General features: G+C 46.9%; 1 non-coding gene across 1 annotated transcript; it reads left to right on the top strand.

Moving 5' to 3' along the window:
- The first annotated feature begins 9,423 nt into the window (after positions 1 to 9,423).
- Positions 9,424 to 9,494, top strand: TRNAA-UGC (transfer RNA alanine (anticodon UGC)). The gene has a single exon. It is a non-coding gene; the product is annotated as a tRNA-Ala (tRNA).
- The last annotated feature ends 438 nt before the right edge of the window (positions 9,495 to 9,932 follow it).

The following is a 9,932-nucleotide window of genomic DNA, read 5'->3' as shown; positions in this document are numbered from 1 at the left end:
GTTTTTTTCCCTTCCAAATTTTATTTATTTTATTGTTGCTGTTGAGAACATACACAGCAAAACATACACCAATTCAACAGATTCTACATGTACAATTTAGGGACACTGATTACACTCTTCCAGTCGTGTGACTATGCTTATTCTCTGCATTGTCCCTCTTTCATTAAGATAAACTCATCGCCCCCTAAGGTTTCTATCTAATCTTTCAAATTGCTGTTGTCAATTTGATCCCATATAGGTAGTTATTAAAAGGGCGTAATGCTCAAGGCAGACCTTTTTTACTGGTTAAGCTAAATTATTGTTCAGTTTAAAGATGATTTCAGGGGATATTTTTGGTTTAAGGTTTAAAGATTATCTCAGGGCAGTAGTTTCAGGGGTTCATCCAGCCCCCATGGCTCCAGAAAGTGTAGAGTCCATGAGAATTTGAAATTCTGACCTGCATTTTCCCCTTTTTGATCAGAATTTTTCTATGGAAACTGATCAAAATGTTCAGTAAGTGTTGCCAGGCACCATCTAGTTCTTCTGGTCTCGTGACAAAGGACCTGCCCAGTCTTTTACTCTTCCCTGAAACCTTTCTGCAGTAATCACCCCAAAATCTGATCATCTTGTTTATTCAGCCGTCTCCTCAACATTCTTACCTATTTGCAAAACTGGCTTTTTAAAATAGTCCCTTGCATTATAAAAATATTAGTATGTTACAGTAGCAAACATAATGTTATGCAAGAAGCAGGGCTCAATAAAAATGAGCTGAAAAAAATGATCTCAACAATTTCTTTTGAACGAATTAATAATAGCTAACATTTAATTAGCTCTTACAATGTGACTGGCACTGTACTAAGCACCTTACATGCAAAGTCTCATTTCGTCAGTAACTCTACAAGGTAGGTGCTATGTATATCCCCATTTTATTGATTTTTTAAAAAAACTGAGGCCTAGAGGGTTCTAGAACATAAGGCAGCCTGACTTCAAACCCTACACTTTTTTCACTGCACTAAACTATCTTTCCTTTTAACCATTAACTAAACTGAAGCACATAGGCATTAACTGAATTACTCAGTCTCTACAGAGCCTCATGGCCTGTTCCAAGCTTCATTTGTGCAACTGGATTCCCTATCCATGGGAGAGATGTCATGTGTAAAGGAAACAGCAAAGACTGTAAAGCCAAGCAGAGCCTCAGTTTCCCTTTCTATAAAAATAAAATACTAATAATTATTTCTAATAATAATCTTCACAGGGTTGCTGAGAAGATTAGGGTCAAAAAAGACTCTCACACATTTCCTGGCTTGTATTAGGTACTCCCACCACCCATCGGTCAGATTGTTATACTGATTGTTGTACATGTCGCTGTGATGTTGTAAGTTATGTCACTGGAATTTCAAACACCACCAGCATCAGCTATGGTGGACAGATTTGAGAGGAGCCCCCAGACTAAGACAGGCTAGGAAGAAAGGCCTGGCGATCTACTTCCAAAAATCAACCAGTGAAAACCCTATGGATCACAGAATAGCGTCCAAGACTTTGGCTCATTTGCTTGCTTCAGAATGTCATTAGTAGGGACCAATGACTGGAGGACATCATGTTTGGTAAAGTGGAGGGCCAGCGAAGGCAAGGAAAATCCTCAAGGAGATGGACTGACACAATGGCTGCAACAATCTACTCCAACGACCCACGATCATGAAGATGGCACAGGACTGGACGTTTTATTCTGTTAAACATGGGGGTCACCATGAGTTGGAGCCAACCCGACAGCACCCAATAACAACACTGTTGTTAGTTGTTGTCGTTGTTGTTAGGTCCCATCTAGCCCACCTTTGAGTTGATTTTGACTCATAGCAACCCCCTGTCACAGAGTAGAACCGCCCCATAGGGTGGTGCAGTCGTTTAGAGCTCAGCTGCTAACCAAAAGGTCGCAGTTTGAATCCACCAGCCGCTGCTTGGAAACCCTGTGGGGCAGTTCTGCTCTGTCTTATAGGGTCACCATGAGGTGGAATCGACTGGATGGCAAAGGGTTTGGTTGTTTTTGTTTTTTTGGTGATCTTTACAGGAGAGGATCTCTACATCTTTCTCCCGCTGACCCGCTGAATGGGTTTGAACTGCCAACCTTTCAGTTAGCAGCTGAGTGCTTAACCATTGCGCCGCCAGGGCTCCTTACAACATTAGGTACTCAGTTAGTGGCAGCCTCCAGCCTTTTCTCCTCCTCCCAGCCTCCCTCCTGTCTATACACTCCACAGCCTGGCAGGGAGCATCCTTGCTCAATCTGCCTGCCTGACTCAGTCCTTGGGAGCCACTGTCTGACCGAGTAGGCTACCCTAGAACTCTCATTAAGGAGGTTCTGCTCCGCAGCAATCATGAGGACGCAGCGCAGAGATGAGCTCATGGCCTGAGCTGCTCACGCTTCAGGGAGCCCTTCCTGCTGAGTAGGGTAGGAATTTCATCCAAGAAAGAGAAAGTCACCCATCACGGGTGGGAAGAAAGCATCTGTTCCAAGTGATTTGTCAAGAGAGCTAGTGCCCTTGGAGGGGCCGCAGTGACCCTGAGGACCCTCTCTTGCCTCCATTTACTCCTCCCCGTTAGCCTTCCTTTGAACTAGACCTATGTACCTCAGTTACCCTCTCCTGTCTCCCATGGCGGCATGAGGCTAAATAAATTAATGTGGGTAAACCACGTGGAAATGCTTGGCTTGCCAAGTCCTCTGTATGAGTTTGAAATACCACTGGAAGCAGTGGAAATTGGCACGACTATCTGGAACAAAATGGATCTCACCCCCAGGACTCCTCGAGTTTTGGTTAATAGAGTCATATGCTGATAGAGCAGGATCCTCATTAAAACACAGTGGATGTATTTCAAATCCTTATTGGGGAACAGGGAAAGATTAGAATTAAAAGGCAAGGAAGGACAGCCACAGCGGGCATTTCCTGTGACAAATTAAACCCAAACGGAATTGTCCAGGAGCTGAACAAGAGGGGGGAGGGTGACTTTTTCAGTATTGGACTGGGTCTCACGGTGTGCATGTGTATTTGCCCACACACGGGACGGGCAGGCACCTGCTTCTCTTCCTCACAGAGACTTATCTGTGCTATCTGCTACTCCAAGAGGCTGTGGATAAAGGAGGCAGGAGAAGAGTCACCTTCACCTGGGGAGTGTCTAGCACAGCTCAGATAAGGGGCCAGATTTTGTTCCTGTTACAGGTATTGTATCAGCTAGGGTTTAACCAGAGAAACAGAACCAATAGGAGGTTCATAACCAGCTGCCGTCAAGTGAGTTTTGACTCATGGCGACCCCATGTGTGTCAGAGTGGAACTGTGCTCCATAGAGTTTTCAATGGCTGGTTTTTGGGAAGTAGATCACCAGGCCTTTCTTCTGAGGCACCTCTGGATGGACTCAAACCTCCAATATTTCAGTTAGCAGCTGAGCCATGTTAACCGTTTGCACTGTCCAGGAATTCCACGAGATACATAAGAAATTTACTGGGAGGAACTGTCTTATGCAGTTTGTGGGGGGTGGCTAGACAAGTCCAAAATCCGTAGGGTAGACCATGGGGAAGGGCAGGCTGGAACTCTCAGGCACTGGTTGAAGCTACTGTCCACAGGGGAAATTTCTTCTTTTCTCAGGAAAGTTCAGCTCTACTTTCAAAGCTTTTCAACTGATTAAATCAGGCCTATCTAGAATACTGTCCCTTACTTGGAGCCCTGGTGGCATAGTGGCTAAGAGCTCGGCTGCTAACCAAAAGATTGGCAGTTCAAATCTACCAACCATTCCTTGAAAACTCTTTCAGGCAGTTCTACTCTGTCCTGTAGGGTTGCTATGAGTCAGAACTGACTTGACAGCAGCGGGGTTGGTTTTTCTTTCTTTCTTTTTTGGTCCCTTAAAGTCAACTGATTATGGGCATTAATCACATCTACAAAGTACCTTCACATAACATCTAGATTACTGTTCAGTTGAGTAACAGGGAATTATAGCCTAACCAAGTTGACACATCAATAAACCCATCACCTCTCCCATGCCCTCCTCTCCACTCAGCCCCCTCCCCCCCCCCTACTGTCATACCCATCTACTGCCTCCCATGTCTCCCCTCCTCAAGCAGGTCTCTGGGGTCCCAGTCTACCAATTCCATCTAAAGCTTGAACAGCACTCCAAGCCAGGGTGCTTTCACATCCTCATCCCTTCTCAAGTGAATTCCTGAGATGCTTCCTAACTGGTCTCCTTGTCTTCAAACCCCCGTTGCCAAGATAATGCATTTCTAGGCTTTAAGCCTACTCTTTCCACACTAAGAACCCTCCAGCTGCTCCCCACAGCTTTCAAGGTGAACTGCATACTGCTCAGAAGGCCATCCAGCCCACCTTCCCACCGTGCCCGCCTCACCCTCCTGGCTGCAGCTTTTGCAGTTGCTGCAACTAGCCACACCTACTCACTCCTCAGCGCCAGGGCCCATGCTCTCCTCGGGCCTTCCCCGCGTCCCTGACTCACTCCGTCTTACTCATGATTTAAGATAACTCAGACTGCATGGTTCTCTAGGGGTGGAGGGTCCCTCCCCTGGGCTCCTCAGCATCCTGCCCACCCCCCACCACACCTTCATCTGGATACTTATCACCTGTGGCATAATTTCCTGCTTGCTGTCTGCTTCCACACTTACCAGCAAGCATTGCATCTTTCGGACGTAGATCACCAGGCCTTTCTTCTGAGGTGCCTCCAGGTGGATTTGAACCACCAATCTTTATCCCCATATCATCTGGCTCACAATGAGTGTTGCATAAATGTTGATTGAATGAATGGACAAAGTCTTTGCCAATAAAACTGTCTCACTCCCCTGTTTCACCTCCAGCTCTTGCACATAGTTCCTTCCTCCCTCTCCCCATAGTTCCATTAGAAATTTATTGTAGTGGGAGACCATTTTTACCTTCTACCACTCCCTTCCAGTCAGTTTGAAAACTGTTGCAAGCAATAATAGTGCGATGATAATTTATGGTCTACAAAACTTATGGCTTGAGGCAGTGAGACCTGTTTCAGGAATTGTAAAGCCCAGGATGACTGCAGCCAAGAGCGTAAGGTGGGCAGGCTGAGGAGGCACCTCAACGCCTTTCTGCAGAGTGTGCAATTCCCCTCAAGGCCGTGGTGGAGACACTGAAAGGTTCTCAGCCTCCTTGCCATCCCCCTCCCCCCGGCCCCACCGCACAGTGAGTGTGGCTACTCTGCATACCCAAAAGGGGCCTGGGCACAGGCATGAGGAGGGCTGGAGGCAGGCTCATTCATCCTCGAGCATCTTGGGGTGTGCTACAGCAGTGGTTGTCCCTGCGCCAAGCTGGCAGTGCCAGGACATGTTCAGCCAGCAACTCAGTGAGGGTGGGTCCCTCACCCACCCCCAATCCTGGTACCAAGTACATCCTGGTGTAAAGGTTGTGGTCCTCCCTTCACAGTGGGCTGGGGAGATGCCTAGCCCAGCTTCTCTACTCCTGGCTGGGGCATGGTGTGTCAGTCCAAAGGCTGGTAGGAGGGGACCCTGGGAGTCAGTGGGCTAAGCGTACATGTACACTGAGTCACAGGTGGGGCCTGGGGTACCTGCCAGGGTCTGCACTCACAAGTATCCCTGTGCCTGAGGGAGCGCAACATTAAATAGCAAATAAAAACACCACGACGGGTCGCGAGAGAGACCATGGAAGAAAGAAAGACATTTTCTATTTTTTCCTTAACAGTGCTTCCCCCCTGCTTTGAACAAGGGCCCTGCATTGCATTTTGCACTCCGCCCCCTTAAATTCAGTACAGGCCTTGTGTCTGCCTCAGGGGCTGTCTTGAGGATGAATTGAGGAAATACAGGGAAAGTGCTCAGAACAGGCAGTGCTCATGGGTATCCATGCCGCAAGCCCAGAGGACCTGGGTTACCTTTGCTTCATGCTCCAAGGGAGGCATGCCTCCACCCACCAAGTCCCTAACAAAACAGGGTGTTATCTAGTCCCTTCCTAACTTCTGACCAACTTTCTTAAACCAAGTCAGGTAATCAAGGGGTTAAAAAGAAAAAAAAAACAGAAACAGTTGGCATTGCAATTCTGACTCATGGAAACCCGATGTGTGTCAGAGTAGAACTGTGCTCCAGAAGGTTTTCCATGGCTGATTTTTGGAAGTCAATCACCAGGGCTTTCTCTTCCTAGGTGCCTCCAGGTGGACATGAGTTGCCAACCTTTCGGTAGTAGCCAAGCCCTTAACCATTTGCACTACCCAGGGACTCCAGTTTGAGGGGTAACTACTTTTGTAATAGAGCAAGCCAGGGCAAGGACTGTGGCAGGCATCTCGTTGAACCCAGCTGGAAGAAGTGCAAGGCGGATAGGCGTGTGGCTACGTCTGCTACCGATTCAACTCATTTCCAGCACGATAATGAATTCAAGAATGAGCTTTTGAAATGAATGCTCGATCAGGGAGAAGCGGTAATTGTGCTGGTTATTAGCGATTACTCCTGGATGGGAGTTAGGGGTATGAGCAATAGAATTAACTGAATTTCCTTTGAAAGTTCTGCTGCACAAAGTAAGAGATATAAATGCTGGATTATGCATTTAAAATACCTCCAGGGTTTGGTTTATAGACTTGTTTATATTTATATATCTATTTGAATGTTTATAACTTTCGCTCTGTCAATTTCACATTGGTATCTCCATACTCATTATGGTTTTATGGCGGCGTTTTGGAAATCAGTGGCGGCACACACCAACACGTGATCGGACGGGAGAAGGAGATCCAGAAAAGAAAAACAAGTTTAATATTGTAGTTGAGAGAAGAGCCTCCCCTTGGGGTAAGAAAGCTAAAAATGAGGTGCAAGGTCTGCAAACTTTAGTTAGAACCTAGGGGAGTGCTAGAAGGCCCCTGAGAGGTGGTCTAGTCCCTCCCCTCCTTAGAAAGATGGGCAGGAAGAGGTTTTGAGAGCTGCTGGTCAGAGGTCTCATAGCTTATAGTTCAGAAGTCAGGATGAGAGTCTTGTGATGCCAAATGTTATGCCACACTCACCTTCCTATACACAAGGCAGAGGTGACTGGGCACAGCAGGCACAGCACCTAGGGCCCAGGATACTTTTAGGGGCCCACGTGAATGTTTTCATTTCTTTTAAAATCAGAAGAAAGAAATGCATATAATCTAGCCTGCATTATATTTGTCTCGATACCAACGCAATCATAAAGTATCATTTTTAATATGTTTTATGGAGGAAGGGGCCTATAAAAGCAAAGTGCCTAGGGCTTGCACAAGTCATAATGTGACGATGAAGGTATAGATCAACCAAGACAGGGGTGGGAGAAATGCTGGGGCAGCCCCCTGAGCAGCCCCACTCCATGGCGCAGATGCTCTGCTCCCTCCCCATCTCAGCCCTTGTAAGCTCCAGTCTCTCAAAGGTCTTTTTATCTCTCTCCGTCTCTGTAGACCGTTTCACCAGGGAAGAGGGGGTTCCGGATAATCCGTTGGGATGGGTAAAGAGTGGCAGAGACAACCTACATGGGAAATAATCACCTGACACCAAGTTCCTGCTGACTCAACTTGGATCACTCAGGTGGCACTTGAGGATGCTGGGCCTCAGGGTCTCCAGGATGTGTGTGAGTGTACTGCTGTGTCAATGCCTGGGTGGCCCTGGGCACCAGGAGGCGGGGAAGTGAGTGGTCAAGAACCTCTCCCAGGGAGGTAGGACCACAGTGTGTGAGCCCAGGAGCCAAGGGTCCAAGAAACCCCACCCCCTCCGCCATGCCCCATTGTCTCAGGACTTCCCTTACCAAACACTTTCAAAGATAACATTGTTAAGAATTCCAAGAGCATTAAACCCCAAGTCCAGGGCCATTCTAAGCATGGGACCATGTCAACCACGCGTGCCCATGAAGCCGATCATGGGTAGATATTATCACCATCCTCAGTTTGCAGATGAGAGAGCTCAGGCCCCATAATTTGCCCAAAGTCATGATGCTAAAAATTGGGGGGTTGGGGGGGGTGGGTTGGCCTGAGACTCAGACCCACTTATCTGGCTCCAGAGTTTCATTTTTCCTTCTGCTACCCCTTATTCCACGAGACCTGGCTGTCTCTCCTCAGAGTGATCAGCACCAGTGGTCTGGTAGAAAAGCAAAAGAATGTGAGTGGATCTACCAGCACCATCAAACCAACGGGCCACCTCAGACAGGTCACTTAGCTTTAGCTCAACCTCCCACACGGGAGTGCTATGAAAGGAAAAAGATGAAGTCAGAGGCACAGTTGATGCTCCTTCTTAGAGGTAGTTGCCTTAAACACTGACTTAGCAAATACTGAAACTTTGCTCCAGGAGAAATACGGGGTTAGATGCCTATGAGTCTTTGGTCACCATATTTTCATCGACTGATCAATACATAACCGTGCTTTATGTGGGCTTCTGTTTAAAGACCCCTTATGTAATTCACACTGTTGATTCATTAACACTGACTGCACCGCCAGCAGCACTACAACTCTTGCCTGAATGAAGCTTACCCAACGCGCGTATTTTCTCCATAAGGCACCCCACAGCCTTGCGTTCAAGAACACTAGACGGCACTTCAGTACTCTGCTCGAGGGCTATTTTAACAGCAAAATCACCAACAAAAAACACAAAGATGTGAAAACGTGGCAGTAAATAGACCATGGAAACGACACGTGTTTACACTGTGAGAGCTGAGACAAGAAGGCAGAGCATCGCCTGATTTGTCCTTGGCCGGGAACATTCAGCCACTCACATTTTTCACCACTCTGCACATGTCTGCAAACAACTACAAAAGTGCTGCAAGTATTGGTGTTGGGCTTACAAATACATTTTAGCAAGTAGGTGTATTTGCAAATACAGACTCTATGAATAATTTAGATCGACTGTGTATTTATATATAAGCATTCAGAGTCATATAAAATATAGAAAACTAGAGAGAAGGCACCTAACCAGACCCAGTCCTCTTAGCCATCTCCTCCTTTCCCAGGCTTTCCCCCAACTCCCTCTAGGCCCCTGACCCTGGCCCTGAATGTCCAGGACACTTTGTAATGTGACCGCTCTGTAGCCACATGGGATACTGGTGGACAAGATTAGACTAGTTCACCTCTCAGGTCTCTTGGGCTGGGATGTTTTCTGAGTCTGTGTATACCACTTTGGTTTCCTTGTCTTCATTCTGGCAGGTTGTTCCCCGCATCTGTTCAGTCCAATGGGCTAGCTTTCTCCCTTAGGGATCCCTAAGGAGTCCCCTGGCCCAGCCTAGCAGCTACACCGCTGCATACACTCAGCAGATGTTTGCTGAATTAATGTTGTTGCAGAAAAACTCTGCATGACACTTTTTCCTCAAATGAATTGATCAGATTGACCCATGAATAGGCATTGACTTGAGGGGACTCATGTTTATAGTGCAATGAAGCAACACATTCGTGATACTCAAACTTTCCGTCTTTTCTGCTGAACTAGAGGGACTTGTGGGAGCATTGGTAGTTCAGTAGTAGAATTCTCGCCTTGCATGTGGGAGACCCAGGTTCGATTCCTAGCCAGTGCACCTCATGTGCAGCCACCACCTGTCTTTCAGTGGAGGCTTGCCTATTGCTATGATGCGAAACAGGTTTCAGCAGAGCTTCCAAAGTATGACAGACTAGGAAGAAAGGCCTGGTGATCCACTTCTGAAAATCAGCCAGTGAAGACCCTGTGAATCACAATAATCCAATTCACAACTGATCATGGGGATAGCTCAGGAGTGGGCAGTGTTTCATTCCGTTGTGCATGGGGTCAGAGGTGGATTATCCAATAAACAAGGTAAGCACAGGCATACTTGTGCTTACTTACTAACCTGTAGTCAACAATTTCACATGGGTTTCACCACAGTGAAATTGTTCACTACAGATTAGTAAATAAACACAAGCTAGCCCACGCTTACCTTGCTTACCGGGTAATCCACCCATCACAGATTATAAATTTGAAAAGAGACTTTGATTCTGTA

Source organism: Trichechus manatus, unplaced genomic scaffold (genome assembly GCF_000243295.1).
Source record: "Trichechus manatus latirostris isolate Lorelei unplaced genomic scaffold, TriManLat1.0 scaffold00078, whole genome shotgun sequence".
NCBI lineage: Eukaryota > Metazoa > Chordata > Mammalia > Sirenia > Trichechidae > Trichechus > Trichechus manatus.
Note: the sequence above shows the minus strand (reverse complement) of the source record. Positions and strands in the feature narration are given on the sequence as shown.